Genomic DNA, 18,813 nt, shown 5'->3' with positions numbered 1-18,813 from the left:
ACTCAACTGTAAGATGATGGTCAAACTGTAGGGCTTGTGAGAAGTGAGGATGAAAAAACAGATTCATTTTCTTCAAGTGCAATCAAAATCTCACAAAAATATATATTCAGTATGAGGAATGGTGGCTAAAATTGCCTGTCCTATTAAAAAACACTGTTTTGGGACAGAGCAAAAACATGGTTGAATATTCACAGTATTTGAATGTGCCTGTCATGCAACTTCACTATTTACTTCTCCGTTAAGCTCATCCCTTTCTTCAGTTCAGCCCTGGTCCATCTGAGAGACTGGATAATCAATTTTTCAAGATTGCCCCAATTTTCTTTAGGAAATAAGTGTTGTTGTTTTTAAAATTCAATTGGTCACACAACACCATGGGGGGAAAAATCGCCCTCATATATGAACAGTTTCTGCTGAACAGACATGCTTAAAGACTTAAAAATCAAATGTCATCTCATCCAAGCTAGGAAACAATAGTATGTCTAGTTTGGAAAAGGGTTAGGCTACAGTTTCCCAACCAGTCCAAAAGGGCACTCTGATGCACTGCAAAGCAGTGCGTGTGTGTGTATGTGTCAATATTTTGAGTTTCCTTACTCTTCTTTCTCAATTTCTGACCACAAACTGGTAACTTCATCAGATGACTTGCCAGCATAAACGCACATGGAGAAATGTGACACTCTACCCTTCTAAAAATTAACAAGCAGGGCTGCCCAAGTTTTGAAAAGATTCTGTTTAAAAAGGTAATCAATTTTAAATTATAAGTTAAAAATCAGCTAGTTCAAAACAATTATGTTAAAAGTAATCAGCTCTACAGTGAAAGATGTCTGTACCTATTTTTATTTTAAGTCACTCTGTCTGAACTCTTTTTTAACCCAAGTTTTGCTTTTCATCTCCAAATCAGTCACTGCTTTACAGGGAATGACAGTAGAGGAAAAGTCTCGAAGGAAATGAACCTAATGATAAAGAGCACAGACATTTTTACTTTTTATACAACTTTGTTTTCCTTTTACTTTAAATCTTCAAATTTAATGACTTTATAAAAACACCCATTATAAATAACAACCTGTCCCCATCCTCAGTTCCCTATAAAACTTTTGCCCTGCTTTATTTTTTTCTTTAGGACCTAAATGATATATAAATTACTGGTCTTTATTTTTTTAACCCCTTCTTTACTTTACCCTTCCCTTTCCTCTCCTGTCTAACCCCATCAAGTAATCTATATTATATTAACAGCCTAATATTATTCTTTGGGGATTTTCTCCAGGCTTGTAATCCCATACAAATGTCATATACACATATAAAGGTTAGTAGTAATTTATATTTCCCAATCTACTAATCTTTAAAAAGATACACTGACTGATTACACTAATTAAAGAATATATGTTCATGGGGGATAGGGAGTGGGAAAATACAAAAATAAATAAATAACCTATAGATGGCTCTTGCCAATATTAACCTAAGTTGGAGGTTCCATCCCAGGGTGTATAAGGGGGGCAACAAACCAACGTTTCTCTCTCACACAGATGTTTCTCTCTCTCCCTCCATTCTCTCTAAAATCAATAAAAACATATCCTCAGGTGATGATTTAAAAAAAAAAAAATGAGGGGGGGGTATGAGGAAATAAAGAAAGGTGGTTAAAACAACTACATGTACCAGTTTATCAAAAAACTTTATTCTTTTCAAAAAAGACGAGTCATTAATTGTGTTAATTAATTTATCCCTTTAAAGAATATTATATACAGATATATTCATAATGGAGAAAAGAGTCCATCAGATGCAAATATAGCCAACACCTAAGCTACTGGTTTGCCTATTAAATCTAGCAGAAAGAAAAAAGCCTAGGATCGCTTCATTATTAGGACAGTTAGTATTTTTAAAAATGAAAAACAACAAGCGGTGGCAAGGATGTGGAGAAATTGGAACTTTCATGTATTGCTGGTGGGAATGTACAATGGTGCAGTTGCTGTGAAAAGTTTGGCACTTCCTTGAAAGGTTAAACAGAACTACCATATGATCCAGCAATTCCACTCCTAGGAATATACTCAAAGGAAAACAGAAATTATAAACAGGCACCTATAAACCAATGTTCATAGTAGCATTATTCACAACAGCCAAAAGGTAGAAACAACATGAGTCCATCAACAGATAAGTGGATAAACAAAATATTATATACACATGCAGAGAAATACTATTTAGTCATAAAAAATAATGAAATTCTGCCCGGTCAACGTGACTCAATGGTTGACCATCGACCCATGAACCAGGAGGTCCTGGTTCTATTCCAGGTCAGGGAACATACCTGGGTTGTGGGCTCGATCCTCAGTAGGGGCTGTGCAGGAGGCAGCTAATCAATGACTCTCATCATTGATGTTCCTATCTCTCTCTCCTTCTCCCTTCCTCTCTTTGAAATCAATAAAAACTTTTTTTTTAATTTTTAATTAAAAATAATGAAATTCTGACATATGGTACAATATGAATGACCCTTGAAAACATGCTAAGTGAAATAAGTCAGACACAAAATTACAAATATTGTGTTATTCCCCTTACATGAGGCACTTGGAATAGGCAAATTCATAAGAGAGAATGTAGAAGAGTTTACCAGAGGCTGGGGTAAGAATGGCGAGTTATTGTTTAATGGGTACAGGGTTCTGTTTGGGATGACAAAAAAGTTGTAGAAATAGTGGTGATGGTTGCACAATATTGTGAATGTACTTAATGCCACTGAACAGTACACATAAATATGATTAATATGGTAAATTTTATGTTGTGTATAGTTTACCCCACCACCACCACCAAAAAAAAAAAAAAAAAGCCTTTAGGGACCATTCTGTAGTGTCAAACAGCTAGATAAGTACTAGTCATGAAGGTAGTGATCTCTACTCTCACCATTCACATCCCCACTCTAATTCCAGTCCAGAATAAAATCAAGGAAGATCGAAAAGTATCATTTATCCCCCTCATTATTTCTGGTTAAAATGTTTTTCCATGTATAAAGTCTATGAATGCAGAAGGAAATAGCCAGCAGCTAGGGCCAATGATTAGTCAGGGAGCTGCTAAAGCCGCCAAATGTCCTCAGGAGCTGATAGTAAAAACCCAGAGCACTCTACAGATAATGCCCAAAAGAGGGGAAGCTAACTAAGCAAGGTAACTTTCAAGAGATGTCCTGAGTTAGAGTTCTGAGTATGAGTTTAGTAGGTATATCCTCTTAATTGTAAGCATTTGTGTGTGATGGGCAGTAGGAGGGAACTAAATTCACAGGTGATTAATTTCTGCAATCTCCACTCATTCAATTAATGTTTGTTATATAATCAAGACAAACTTTTAAGACTTGGAGACATGGCCCTGCCCGGTGTGGCTCAGTGGTTAGAGCAGCAGCCCAAGGACTGAAGGATCACAGGTTCAATTCCCAGTCAAGGGCATGTACCTGGTTTGCAGGTTCGATCCCCAGCCCGGATTGGAGCACATGTGGGAGGCAATGCATCAGTGTTTCTCTTTCTCTCTCTCCCCCACTTGAGAGGCTGAGGGACCAGGCTTGTGTGTTTTGAAAGTGTTGAATCTAAATTCCAACACTTAGCCCTGGCCAGTGTTGTTCAATCGTTAAAGAGTGTCAGCCTGCCCACCAGCCTGCTGATGCTCTCTTCCCCTCTCCCTTCCACTCTCTCTAAAATCAATGGGAAAATATGCTCTGGTAACGATTTAAAAAAAAAAAATAGTAAGACATGCTCCACCTTTAAGGAGCTTAATCTAGCCAGAGATGTAAGACATCTATACAAAAAATTCAATTCAATAAACATTATTAGCATCTTACATTCAACAAATTGAGCTGCAATCGGGGCTAGCCACTGTACTAAACTGTGGGTATTCAAAGGTGATTTAGATACAGTCCTCTATGAAAAGGAAAGACGTAAATACTTAACAAAATATGTGCCACAATAAATACATATAAAGCCTACAGTACAGAGTACCAAAAAAGTACTTATACAAACCACTTAAGTTTAAATAAAAGGTCTTGTAAAACCTACTATTAAGTGTTGGAATTTATTTTATTTTTGTTAATCTTCACCGGAGAAGATTTTTTCCATTGATTTTTTAGAGAGAGTGGAAGGGAGGAAGGGAGGGAGAGAGAAAGAAAGAGGAACATCCACGTGAGAGAGACCCATCGATTGGTTGCCTCCCTCATGTGCCTGGACTGGGCAGGGATTGAATCTTCAACCCAAGTACATGCCCCTGACCAGGAATCAAACCTTCAACCCTTTGGAGGGAAGGCTGACGCTCTAACCACTAAGTGACATGGGCCAGGGCTAAGTGTTGGAATTTAGATTCAACACTTTCAAAACCCACAGGTCTGGTCCCTCAGCCTCTCAAAGGAAAAATTTTTTCACAAATATCAATAAATAAGGAGTTGAACATTGAGTTGGAAGCATTAATTTGAGCTTATAATCTAACGGAATCTAATGGAATGGTAAACTCACAAATGACTATATGATAAAGGCCATAAAAAAGTAAATGCAAAGGGTTTTAAGGCAGAGGTCAAGTAAATAGTAACAAGTGAGAAGAGGAGAAAAAGATCAGGAAATGATATTTAGAAGAGTGTTCAAAATGGCTCTTAAAGGAGGAACAGATAAAAGCGAGGAAATCATGCCAGTCTCTTCATTAAAGTCATTGAAGGCAGGAGCTTGCCTTATTTGCCCTGTACCAAGCACAGTAGCCTGCACCTACTTATGGGCTAAAAAATGGTTTCTGAATTTCACTAAAGATAGTGTGAGGAATACATGTTAGTAAGACATAGAAGCAAGAACTGTCTGTGCTTAGTCTGATAGGTAACAGAGGAGACTCTTGGAAGATTTGCACGAAGAAGTAAGGCCAGGACATCTACACTTGAATATTCTTGTATTATCATAAAAAGGATACATAAGATTATCCCACAACATTTCCCTCCATGAAAAAAAGGTGGGCAACTGGGGAACAAAAAGGTAGCATTGCTCTGCACAGCATAACTTCCTGTATCCCTTTAATTTTGTGGCATTACGACTATCTATTCAAAAAATTACTAAAACTGCCCTGGCTGATTTTGCTCCGGGGTTAGAGCACCAGCCTGCGGACTGAAGGGTCCCAGGTTTGATTTCAGCCAAGGGCACATATACTTTGGTTGCAGGCTCCATCCCCGGGCCATTGGGCCTTGTGCAGGAGGCAACCAACCGATGTATCTCTCTCACACTGACGTTTTTCTCTCCCTTCTACTCTTTCTGAAAAACAATGGAAAAAAATCCTTGGCAAGGATTAAAAAAAAAAATTACTAAAACTTAATTTTTAAAAATCTACACATTAAGAAAGTGAATCTGGCAGTAGTATGGATAATGCACTGGTATGAGTAAAAATAAAAAGGAGTCCAACTGGCCAGATGGCTCAGTTGGTTGGAGTGTCATCCTGTATACCAAAGGGTTGCAGGTTCGAGTCCTAGTCAGGGCACATACCCAGGTTTCAGGTTCTGTCCCCAGTCGATGCCTGTATGGTAGGCAGCAGAGAGATGTTTTTTTAAAATTGATTTTTAGAGAGAGAGGGAGAGAGAAAGAGAAACATTGATGTGAGAGAGAAACATGTCCTCGGGTGAGGATTAAAAACATAAAGAAAAAGGAGTTCAGTTCAGAGGTTTAACAATCAAGGCAAATAGTAATAAAAGCCTGAACTAATCTGAAGTAGGAAGCAGTTGAAAGTTCAAAAATATAGTTGTCAATGTAATCTGACAGTGAATGTCTGGAGTGAGGTAAGGGCCCATACCATAAATTGAATTGATTTAACTTTATTAAATGTATTTTTCTATTATAAAAGCAATATATTCAGAGAATATGGAAAGTATAAAGAAGAACATTATCCTTATGTCTACTGTTTAACAACCATTGTTAACACCTACATATATTTTCTTCCTATGTGTAGGTTTTAAATTTTTTTTAACAGCTTAAGATATAATTCACATATCATACAAATCACACATTTGAACTGTACAATTCAATGGTTGTTATTATATTCACAGAGTTGTACATCCATCTCCACAGTCATTTTAGAACATTTTCATCACCCCAAAAAGAAACTATCACAATCATTGCCCGTTCCCCACTCCCTCTGGCTCCTGACAACCACTAATCTACTGTCTCTGTAGATCTGCCTATTCTGGACATTTCATATAAATGGAATCATACAATATGTGGTCTTTTCTGAGTGGATTCTTTCATTTAACAATGTTTGTAAGGTTTACACATGTTGGAGAATATATCAGCACATAATTTCTTTTGTTCCTAAATAATATTCCACTGTATTGTTTTTATATTCCAGATACATCATTTTCTGTTCAGCATTTTCCATATCAGAAATGCTTCATATATGCCATATTTAATGAAAAGCATAGTGCCCCATCAAGTGGCTATATCACAGTTTACGTAATCATTTTATTATTGTTGAATATTTGAACTCTTTCCAGTCTTTTCTATTGTAAACAAACTTTGTTAAATCAAATGGGAGCTCCTTTATGAATGATCTATCTGGATCCAGAGAAATGCCTCTCCCAGAAACTGAGCTTCCTAATGAGATTTGCCACAGATAAGAGTCACGTTCTTCCAAGAAAAACTCAGGGTTTCATCTATCCCAAGCCTAGGTAAAGGACAAATGTTAAAAGCTATCTGAGGCCGAAATGGACGCCTCCAAAAATATCTATTTTAATAATGAAAACTCATAAATTTAAAGACATATTAGCATAGTTAAACATTACTAGCCTGACTCTTCCATAAGAAATGTACATGTATGGAAAAAGGTATATACTTTGTCCAAATGTGCTGCCTAGTATTAAGTAGCTTCAAAGAAATCAGAAAACTTTTGCTTTCCATAGCAGATTGAAAGCAAACAGAAATAAAATACATCTTAACTAAAACAGTAAAGATGTACTTACTCTTGCTACTAAATGACAGTAAATGAAATCCTCCAACAAGTAGAAAGAGAAGAATGACACCGGTGTAGTCCACATGGTCCTCATAAGCAATCAGACACTCTGGGTTTTGATTGCCATTGATTACCAATGCCTGCTGCTTCTCATTCATTAACCAAAAATGTAAACAATTTCTAAATCACAAAAGTTTTAAAATTCTAAATTAAGTTTTAGAATTGTTAATCCCCACCCAGTAAAATCCCTTAGAATCTGGTCTAAAAATAAAACTATGTGTCAAGTGTTCCTCAAGAAAAACTATGTACACTGATTGGAATGTGAAGCAATTAATACACTTTGTGAGTGATTTGCCAGAGACTTCAGATAGCCTGGGCCAAAACCAGTAACAAAGAAACAACACCCACTTGACAGTTTCCCTGGTTAAAATGAGATCCTAGGAGTAATTTTTGAAGAAAGGCTAACATCTGAAGTTAACTATTAAAATCACTGAGAGCTACACAAGCATTCTGGGAGAAATGAAGGAACAGATGACTCAACCACTGTAAAATTAAAGATGAAAACTTTAATACATAATTAAGGAATTTTTACTCACAACTTTAAGGCAAGAATAACATACCCAGCCATTAATATCATGAAGATTATAGGCAAGGTTAATTTAGCCCTACACATGAAATACTAACTGAATTTAACATAAATATTTGGTATTACATTTTGAACCTAGTCTGTCTGTTAAACAGTAATTCTTATGCAGCCATACACATACATGAACACACATATACACAAAATAAGACAACCTAAATCCTACAAACCCATCCTAAATGAGCTCAGTGCTCCTTGATTTCCAATTAATTTAGTCAAGGTGAGCAATTTTCCAACTATAGTCATTTGTTTTGAAGAAAACAAACTTCCATGATCTGCACAATTTAAAAAACAAAAACTTTTCAAATCAAAGCACGATTTTGTGGTTTCATAAACCCCTTACTGTCACATCAGTCCACTGCCTTTCAAAAGCAATATTTAAAATTCTCTTCTGCAAGTCAACGTTAAGGCATGCTGTTTGGCTAACAAGCTCCTCCCAAGACCAGGATTATTATGTATGGCCTATTACGTTCCTAACATGCAAACAAAAGCACTCCCTCATGTAACATTTTTCTATTTTTAGGCAGTAAGTTACCAACAAAGTTTTATCTGAAATTAAAAGTGCAATAGAATCATACATCCACTAACAGATTACTTGAAATAGTAATCTGAAGTTATTAATTATATTTTCCATTTAATAAGTAATCTAGTGCTTCTGGAAAAGTCAAATTTAACTTCCACAAAGTTGTTTAATCTTCAGAGCAAACCACCTACTGTGGATTTCACAAATTGCATGTTTTAAACTGAAAGCAACTAGTTTCAGAGCAGTTGTATACAACACTTGATGTTTAACCACTCTCCATTTCATCTTTTAGATACTTTACATCATAAATGACCAGCTTAATCTGCTTCTCACTGTCTTCTACTAAACCAAATCCCATAAAATGTTTTAATGCATTTCACTCAAGCCTTCTACTTTGAAGGCATATACTTCCCCCCCGCCCCCAACTATTGACAAGAGTTTAACAAGACTAAGCAATTCCACTACAATTTGTACTCATCAACACCACATACCTAAAAGATAAGCTGTTACAGCAGAAACTAACAGGTTTATTTTCTCAAGTATTCAGTGTTCAGATGGGTCAAAGGCTTCTGTTGCAATTTAAACAGTTTAGTCCTTGAAGTGATAAAAGTGAAAACAAGTCAAAAGAGTCTTTTTTTTAAGTTAAATTTTTGGGGATAACATTGGTTAATAATATTATAAGTTTCAGGTATACAATATTATAATCCATCATCTATATATTCCACTGTGTGCTCACCACCCAAAGTCTACTGTCCTTCCATCAACATCAAAAGAACCCTAATATTCTTCAGTGGTATATAAGCATCACAACCCAAGAAAGATTTAGGAAGTGTTAGCTGAAGTTTAGTATTATAATAGTCATCAGTTTCGCATAGAATTAATCACAATACAGCTATTTTGAAGAAATCATGTTTATAAAGCTAAAGACTTTATAACAGAATTGGAATCCATGGAATCAATTCAAAAAAACAGTTTACTGTAAAAAACACACTTACTAAACTAAAAGTACTCACTTGCAATTCTACATTTTTTCAGATGCTTTACATAACCTGCCAATTTCTATGACTGTGGAGCATGGTTTTTATTGTCAACAGCCATTTAAAATGTAGTATGAGTGCAGTGTACTACATTTATAAAGTCAACATTTTTGTGAGCAAGTATAAATTTAGAACAGTGATTTTCAACCTTTTTCATCTCATGGCACACATAAACTACTAAAATTCTGAGGCACACCAAAAAATACATCATAATTTTTGCCGATCTGACAAAAAAAATAGGTATGATTTTGATTCATTCACACAGGACAGCTATTGTGTTGGCTGTTGTCTTTTTTATTTGACAATCTAAGGGACAGTGCCCCTGACTAAATAGTCAGGTATTGCTTTTTTTTTTTTTAATTGATTTTAGAGAGAGAAGAAAGGAGGTAGGGAGGTGGGAGGTGGAGAAGGGAGGGGGGAAGAGAGAGAGACAGACAGACATAGACTACTTGTTCCACTTATCTATGCATTCATTGGTTGGCTCCTGTGTGTGCCCTTGACAGGGGATGGAAAGAATGGCAACCTTAGGTATGGGAATGATGCTCTAACCAACTGAGCTACCCAGCGATGGCATGTTTTTAAAATTCTTGAGACACAACAGTGTGCCATGGCATACCGGCTGAAAATCACTGCTTTAGAAAAATCTTCGAGAATCGCTTAGGAATATGAGTTCAGTTTATTCACTGTGTAAAGCACTGATCAAAAATACTCCTAACAGGGTTTAACAAAGTAAATCTTTTCTATTACTATCAGCATCAACATTATCAAGAAAAGGGGGGAGATTAGTAATCAGCAAGAAGAAAAGAGTAAGAGAACACGGCTGGGCAGGCTTTCCTTGTCCCGCCGAAGGTGATGCTCTCCAAGAATAAGCAACACGTTTAAAATAATCCAAATTAAATAAACTAGTTCACTATCTTCAACAAAGATCCTTCACAGTCTAGACAACTTTTCTTTTAGGCTCTCATCTCTCACCACTTCCTTCCAGCACCCCAGACTATTTGCTGCTCCCCAAACTCATCCCAACCCCGCCTGTCTCTCTATGCCTTTGTACCAGCTGTTCCCTCTTTTTGGAAGGTTCTGCCCTCCTCACCTGGTGAGCACTTACTCATCAGTCCAAAACTCAGCGCCAAAGTCCCCTCCAGTGGACAAGCTTCCTCAATCCCCCCAAGGAAAAATCAGTTGTTCCAAATTCCTGCAACACTTAGGTTAAGTCCACCCCTATCACAGCGCAGTTTTCACGCCTTGGGGGCCAATGGAGGGCAGACTCCCTCCACTCGGCCCACAAAGGACAAGGCAAGCAGAAATACTCAATGAACGTGCGCTGAATTCATCCCTACAAAGATTAGGTGATCCTCTAGACCCTGGCCACGTCTCAAGGAGACAGAGGAGATCCTATCATTCTTCCCACCAGAGAATGAATACCAGAGGCACACCCAGAGCCCTGGAAAGAGAACAATGAATGAACACAGCCGCCTCGCCTCTCCTGATGTCCAAACTCCTCTCTGGGTATCGCCTAGCGCTGCAGAGCCGATGATGCAGCTGCAGAACTGAAACGTCCTGGCGGCTCTCACGCCACACAAAAGACAGCCGCGGACCTTCACTGCAAAGCATCCCGAGGCCCATGGTCAGTATGAACATCCCACATCTTTCGTTAGTAAGCCAGAGAGTCCTGAAACCCAAGGCGAGGTGCCTATGCCTTTGTGGCGGGGCAGTGACCCATATCCTCCTCTTGTCCCGGGTTCCTCTCGTCTTCCCTAAAAAGGGTGTCACTTGAGTGACAAACCTTGAGAGAAGATGCGAGCTCGGGTCCCACACTCCGCGGCCAGAAAAAAAAAAGGGGGGGGGGAATTAGCCCATCTTAGTGACAACACAATCTGGGGCAGCTCTGGGCGGATTTTCCCCTTGCCAAAATATGAGGAACGTGCACCAGGTACAGGGGTGGCGCTGGCACGTTTCCCCGTAACACAAGGAAATCTGAGTGGAGATGTGGGAACTCTGCTCGCCGGCCATGACACCGGGCCCCGGGGTCCCCGCCCGCCAGCGCCACCTGGGTGACAGCGGCCTGCCTCGGGCCCTCCACCCACCAGCCGTGGGGCCACTCGGTCAGCACCGCCCAGTCCCGGCCGCTGGGGAACCGACCCCTTCAGCCCCGCTGCCCCGGCATCCAGGCCCCGGCCCTGCCGCCTACCTGAAGGAGCCGGGCCGCCTCCGTGTCCCGTCGTCCGGGGGCAGTGTCTGGCCCGCTCCTCCTCCCCGCGCCGGGTGAGGGAGCGGGAGGCGGTCACATTCGGCGCGTCCCCAGCCCAGGGGACGGGGCCCCGGGCAGCCCCCGCATTGTCGCACTCGCGCTCCGCGCCTCAGGGCACACGCCCCAAAGCCCGGCCAGCTGGCCCTCTTTGGGGCCCAAGGAGAGCGGCAGGGAACCCTTCCCGTCTCACGCTCGTTCTCTTCTTACTCCCGCCATCTAAGATGGCGGCCCCAGAGCCCGCGATGAAGAAACTCTTGGGCTGCCCCGGCAAGCTTGCCCTCCGCTCGGCGCTCCTCCTTTCGGCCTGCGGCGCCACAGGCTCTCTGCTTCTGCGCGAGCCCGCCTGGCGGCCGGCTTCAAACCTGGCTCCGGCATCTATCTCTCTGGCCTGAAGTTAGGCCCCGCCTCCCGGGAGGGGCGTGGCCTCCCCCGGAGCCGGTAGCCATTTCGGAGAGGGGCAGGCGGAAGGGCGAACCCTGACCGGCGCTGGGGAGAAGCTGTGGGTAGTTGAGAAGGGCCAGCGATTGGCCGCCTCCAAGGGGTCTGAGGCCTAGAGGGGACGAAGGCCAGCCTGCCAGCGTGACACGGCCCAGAAGTACCGCGGGATGCTCAGCGTGGACTGTCCGGCTTTGGCGCATCCTCTCGGGAGTCCGACACTTGGGATACTGGTTATGTGCGGAAAGTCCCTAAACGTCTGAGCCTCAGTTTCCTCATCTGTAAATTGGTGGTTCCTTATCCCCCGTCAGGTTAGCAAAAAGTTAAAAAGACTGATAATATCCAGTCTGGTCCAAAGTAGATGAAATCCTCCTGTGTATCCTCCCTCAGTCAGCGCGGGCAGGGATGGGTGCCGGGAGGGCATTGATTATCTATTGCCTTTTTTTTAATCCTCACCCAAGGATATTTTTTTCCCACTGCTTTTCAGAGAGAGTGGAAGGGAGAGCGAGGAAGAAACATGGGGTGAGAGAGACGCCTCCATCGGTCGCCGTCCGCACTCACCCTGACCGGGGAGGGGATAGAACCTGCGACCCGGTACTTGCCCTTGACCACAGTCCAACCGAGACCCTCCAGGCCGAGGGCCTGCGCCTTAATCACCGCGCCAACCCGGCTAGGGCGCTATTGACATTTTTAATGTACATGCCCTTCCTCCCAGCGATTCCACTCCTAGGCACTAATTCTAGAGAAATAATGTACACATTGCACAAAAAGGCATGTGCCAAGATGTTTATTGCCATATTGTTTGCATTAGAGATACACTTGGGAAAATGTGGATTAAGTAGGAAACTGGTTAAAGAAACAGAGCTGCCTCCACAGTATGGAAGAGCTGTCATTTAATCTGCTGAAAAAGACTGAGCTAGCCCTGGCCAGCGTGGCTCCGTTGGTTGGAGCCTCTGCTCTGCACTAGAAGATGGCCTGTTTGATTCCCTGCCTGGGCACACACCTAGGCAGCCCTTTGAGTTGGCCTGTAGGAGGCAACCAATTGTTTTTCTCTCTCTCTCTCTCCCCCTCCTTCTCTCTCTAAAATCAATAAAACATTTTTTAAAAAACAGCTAGATCTGCGTACTGATTTTTTAAAAATCCAATACATTAATATATTTTAAAAAGTAGAACATGCACAGTATGATATTCAAAGAAAGGAGCACAATTACTGTATACAACATTCATTTAAATTTTTAAGAGCCTATTGTGTACCACATATTGTTCTCAGCATTGGGAAATAAACAATAATCAAAAGCCTAGTGATGAGAGACGGAGTATAAATAATATTCAGGTAGTAATATGTGCAGTATAAAGAAAAATGAAGTGAAGCAAGATGTGGAGATAATGACAGAAGTATGTGGACCAACAAGAAAATAAACGCAGGGGGAAGACAAAGGCATTGAATATAGAGGAGCCATGAGGGATTTTTTTTTAAATAGGAATTACTAAGAAAACAAAATTCAGCCCAGTGTGGGCATCCTTCCATGCACCAAAAGGTTGCCAGTTGGATTCCCACCCAGGTTGCAGACCAAATCCCCAAGAGGGGGTGTGCAGGAGGCAGCCTATCCATGTTGAGCTCTCACATTGATGCTTCTCTCCCTCTCCTTTCCTCTATCTCTAAAAATCAATAAAACATATATTTTTTAAAATTCAACTGAGTGATCATGAAGATCTAATTGACCTTATTGAATGAATCATGAATCAGGCAGCATCATATCCAGCAACTAGAAGGGTGTTTTATAGGAAGAAGGGTGGGGCAAGGGAGCTACTAGTGAAAGAAAAGAAAGGATTATTTTGAAGCAGGGACATCTTTTCTTTAGGGGAAGGAAAAGGGGAAGGGTTTTCTCATGCAGATTGCCTCTTCTTTCAATGGGGGGGGGGGAATGGAGGAGGCCTATGTGACAGATTTACCTTACTGGTGCTTGACCAGAAAATTCCAGACTGGTTAATTAAGATTGCCTGAAAGAGGTTGAATCTGTAAGGTTGGGTATCTTGGGCTTTTAGCAGGAATGACACATTTGGGCCTGTAGTTTTTGTTTTGTTTTTAACATAACAGCAACACCTACTTCACAGGATTAAATGAGATAAAACATGAAAAGCACTTAGCACAGAGCCTTAGGTTTGAGACTTCAGCTTGTGGAGTCTAACAACCTAGAAGGGTCGTTAAATTTGGACTCTGTCACTTCCTCATCTGTGACTTGGAACAAGTAATTTAAACCTCAGTTCCTCAGCTTCCTCATCTGTAATGAAAACATGGTATACCCACCTGTTATCATTGTAAGGTTTTGGTGAGTTTAAGATGGAAAGCACTTGTAATACTGCCCGGTTCATATTAAACATAAAAGTGTCAGCTGTAATTACTATAGCTATCTCTCATCATCATTACAACTTAGGGCAGAGAAGCAAAGCCATACCTGCTGACCCCTAGGCCATTTCTTTTAGTTGACCCAGCTGGTATTTGCCCAACACTTCACAGCTTAGAAAGCTTAAGGAGCTTGTGCCTCATTCAAACTTCTCAGCTGACCAATAAGAGTGGCACTTCATTTTTTCAAAAATAATTTTTGAGGTGAAATTCACATAACATGAAACTAACCATTTTATAGTAGCAGTACCTTCACAATGTTGTGCAACCACCACCACCAATTCTAAAACATTCCCATCACTCCAAAGTAAAACCCCTTACCCATTAAGCAGTTTCTCCCCATCCCAGCCCCACCCAGCCCCTGGCAGCCACCAATATATGTTCTATCACTGCGGCTTTATCGTTCTGGATATTTCATATAAATGGAATCATAAAATATGTGACCTTTTGTGTCTGGCTTCTTTCACTTAGCCCAATGTTTTCAAGGTTCATCCACGTGGTTGCATGTATCAGTACTTCATTCCTTTTTATAGCTGAATATGTAAGTATATACCACTTTGTTTATCCATTCATTCATCGATGGGCATTTGGGCTGTTTCCATCTTTTTGCTATTATGCATAGTGCTGCTATGAGTATGCATGTATATGTACTTGTTTGAGGACTCCTTTTCAATTTTTTTAGGCATATACCCAAGAGTAGAATAGCAGGGATTATCTTGCATTTTACTGGGTTGCATGTCCCACTTTGAAACCTCTGGTTTGGTGTGTTGACATAAGAAACGTCCAAACCTGTAAAGAATTTTTATAAGAGTTTATTGGAGCCAAGCTGAAGACATATACAGGAGAGCAAGATCTCAAGTGCTCCAGTGAATAACAGTTTTGCAGTTTTTTTTATGCATTTGAAAAATTAAGGAGATTCTGTAAGGAAGATTACATGAAAGAGGGAGAAAGCAAGGTGGGGTTTGGATTAAAACATTGTTGAACTTTCGCCCTAGCCAGTTTGGCTCAGTGGTTAGAGTGTCCCAGGTTCGACTGCAGCCAAGGGCACTTACCTCAGTTGCAGGCTCAATCCCAGGCCCCCAGTCAGCGTGCAAGCAGGAGGCAACCAGTTGATTTGTCTCTCTCACATTGATGTTTCTCTCTCTCTCTCTCTCTCTCTCTCCCCCCCCCCCACCCCCCTTCCACTCTCTCTGAAAAGCAATGGAAAAAAATATCCTTCGGTGAGGATTAAAAAAAAGATTGTTGAACTTTTGAGGGTGGACTCAAATTAGCAGGAGGGGTCTGAAAGGGGGCATTTCAAAGGTGTGTTAACCTAGATGCACAGAAACGAGGGACAGGGCTTGCTTAAGGCAAAGATAAGCCTTTTAGTAGAGAAGTTATAAGCCTGGGGCATGACTACCCACTGTGACCTGCCCAGTTGGGAATTTATGATCGGATGCCCTGTGAGGTTACTTCCCATAGAACCCCTTTTTTTGACCACTAGTGGTAGGAGAGGTCAGGAGAGCTAGAGTTATTGAGAAAGGTCTCAGGAGAGAAAAAGGGGAAAGGAATGAGTCAGAAACAGCTTGAAGGAATACTGGACATGTTATGATCTCGGGTCAAACGGAGGAAAGAACCGGAGGTATCATGGGTGGGAGGAGGGAATGGGGGAAACATGGAAACTTGCCTGGGTGTTGGAATGTTCTTAATTTGGGAGGTGGTTACATGGGTGTGTGTATGTTCTATGTATCTACATATATATATTACTAATTGGTGTGTATACTTTTCTATACATTTGCTACACCTCAATTAAAAATTCTTTGGGAAAACACCAGGTTTCTAAGCCTGGCAAAAGGGTGCATTTTTCAGATGAAGGAAAGAAAAACTTCACAAATAATAGTTACCATTTATGGAACCTCTTCATATAATCAGACATTTTACACAATCTCCATTACTCATCTCAACTTGAAAGGCCTGATCTTCAAATGAGGAAGCCTTCTGAGAGGGTAATTAATCCAAGGACAAGGCTGGGAAGCGGTGGAACAGGGATCTGAACCTGTTCATTTGTTTATTCCTCATAAAGACTAATGCTGTGCCTAATATGCCAGATCCTGCAGTGAACAAATCAGAGTTCCTGCCCTCAAGGTCTAGCAGGGGAGACAAGCAGCAAACAAGTGAACCAATATATCAACACCGGAGTTAGAATTGTGATAAATCAATAAAGGGAATGACTGGAGAATGATAGAATGGGAAAGGGCATGTCTGTAGACTAGAGCAAGGCCTCTCTTAGGAGGTGGTAGTTATACCAGGCACTGAAGGATGAGAAAGAACCAGGGGAAGAGCATTCTAAGCAGTTGGAACAGCACTGAAGGGCCATAAAGTGGGAAAGGCGTGCAGGCCAGTGTGGTTAGAGCACAGAGAACGGTGGGGAGGAGATGAGGCTAGGGAGGGGGGAAGGGAACAGAGGACAGAGTCATATCCAGGCTGACTCCCATGCCCTGGTCTTTCCATACCATCCTCCCTCTCTGGTTTAATTTTAGTCACAGGTGGGTTTGAAGTGTGGGCCTGGCCTGGACTGAGTGCTGGAGAGCGAGCCAGGTAAACAAACAGTTACTCCACCAGGTGATCCAAATGTGCTCTGATAGCTGAGTTCTGTGGGAGGGCACCCAGAAGAGGGCGGGAGCGACCAGTTCTGCCAGGGAGGGTCAGAGAGGTCTGTGCAGAGGCAACATTTAAGCTGAATCTTAAAGGAGGAGTCAGAATTTTCCAGACTGAGAAGGGAGGGAGAGCAGGACAGGAGATGGGAACAATATGGGCAAAGGCATAGGAGATATGACTTAGCATATGTTTGGAAAACAGCAAGTTGTTGCCAGGATTGGAGATTGCCTCCCTGGGAGGGGTCTGGAGGGGCAAAACAGGTCTGACCCAGGGAATCTTCCTCAAGTCATAATGGGAAGTCCATAATGGGGGGTGAGGGACCAGCTACTGAGGTGTCAGATGCAGGAAAAGTCCAGTGCAGTCATCTTGGAAAACAGTTAAAAATTCAGACCTGGGCTGTCATAAATTACTTGGGGCCTATAAATTGAAACAATCTATATGGAAGTCAATGTGGCAATATCAAAATTATGAATGTGTATACCTTTTGCCCCAGAAATTTTCCTCTGGGGATTTATCCTACAGGTACACTTGTAAATATGTGAAATGATATGTAAGAAGGTTATTCCCTTGCAACATTGCTTGTAATCTAAACAAAGACATGTCATGTAGCTATAAGAAAGAACGATGAAATCTGTACGTACTGATATGGAAAGACGTCCAAGGAACACTGTTGCATGAAAGAAAAAAGAGAACCAAGGGACAAAACTGTAAACAGCATGCTTGCTACTTTTTGTGAAAAGGAAGGGAAATATTGCTTGTAAAGGCTTAAATTAAGTCTGAAGAACACACAAAATGCTATTAACAGTAATCACAAGGAGGGTGGGAACTGGGTAGGTGGAGCACAGGAGTGGAAAAATAGTTTTCCCTACCCAACTTTTCATTTTTATTTATTTAATTTTTGTTGTTGTTTCTTTTCTTTTTAATTTGATTTTAATGTTTTTATATATTTTATTTTTCATTTAGTTTCTAACTTTTTTCTTTCTTAAACTAAATCTTTATAATTTTTCATTGTTAACCTATGTGTGTTAACCACTTAAAAGTTTATTTTTTTAAAAAGGCCCTGGCTGGGTAGCTCATTGGTGAGAGCATCGTCCTGATACACCAAGGTTTCAGGTTAGATCCCCAATCAAGGCACATACAAGAATCAACCACCCTGACCAGTGTGGCTCAGTTGGTTGGAGCATCGACTTGCACCAAGAGGTGGTGGGTTTAATCCTGGGCAGGGCACATGAAGGAGGCAATTGATCGATGTTTCTCTCTCCCTTCCTCTCTCTAAGATCAATATAAAAAAAAAAAAAAGTGGTTTTTTTTGTTGTTTTTTTTTTTAGAAAAAGAACCAATGAATGCATAAATAAGTAGAACAATAAATTGATGTTTCTCTATCTCTCAAATAAATAATAAATAAATAAATAAATAAATAAATAAATAAATAAATAAATAAATAAATAAAATGTTAAGTTTAATTAAAACAAAAACAAAGAAATAGACCTGGAAGTCAAATGAAATGGACCACACTGGAAATGAAGATCGGGAATGGGGGAGTAAGAGATGAAGCAGGGGTTAATTGTCTGCTCCCCAGCCCTACCACCTTCTCCATTGTTCACTTCCCCCCTCACCCACAAACTCAGTGTGACACTACCCACCAGGACACTACCCACCCAGGACTCCAAGGGCTAGTCCTCTGGCAATGCTCTCTGGCTGGCTGGGCCCCTGACACCCGGCCAGCCTCTCCAGGCATCCAGGTACCACATCCTTTGCCATTCTAGCTCCTCAGCTGCAGAGCCAGAGGCAAATGAGAACCCCGACTAGGCAGCCCCACTTACAGTGACCGAAAAGGTCCCCTTGCATCTCAGGCGCGGCCAACACAGAGCCAGGGAGGGCCTCTGCCACCACCTCCATGGCTCACCTCCTCTGGCTTCCTCCCAGCCCCAGACCATACCTGCAGCCTGAAGAGCGCCT

At 41.3% G+C, this 18,813-nt stretch overlaps 1 protein-coding gene across 2 annotated transcripts in view; it reads right to left on the bottom strand.

Annotated features, from left to right (window-relative positions):
* Window positions 1-11,412, bottom strand: part of RAF1 (Raf-1 proto-oncogene, serine/threonine kinase) — a 65,664-nt gene extending 54,252 nt beyond the window's left edge. Inside the window, exon 1 of one of the 2 annotated variants that reach the window (XM_016209905.2) lies at window positions 11,319-11,412. The gene's annotated coding sequence lies outside the window, so the exon portion shown is untranslated. Of the gene's footprint in view, window positions 1-8,584; window positions 9,498-11,318 lie in introns of those variants that run through there. The other variant, XM_016209906.2, reaches the window with a different exon arrangement.
* Between the last annotated feature and the right edge of the window lie 7,401 nt (window positions 11,413-18,813).

This window comes from Miniopterus natalensis, chromosome 15, assembly GCF_054644295.1.
Source record: "Miniopterus natalensis isolate mMinNat1 chromosome 15, mMinNat1.hap1, whole genome shotgun sequence".
NCBI classification, from domain to species: domain Eukaryota; kingdom Metazoa; phylum Chordata; class Mammalia; order Chiroptera; family Miniopteridae; genus Miniopterus; species Miniopterus natalensis.
The sequence above is the reverse complement of the archived record's forward strand: the minus strand, read 5'-3'. Positions and strand labels throughout refer to the sequence as shown.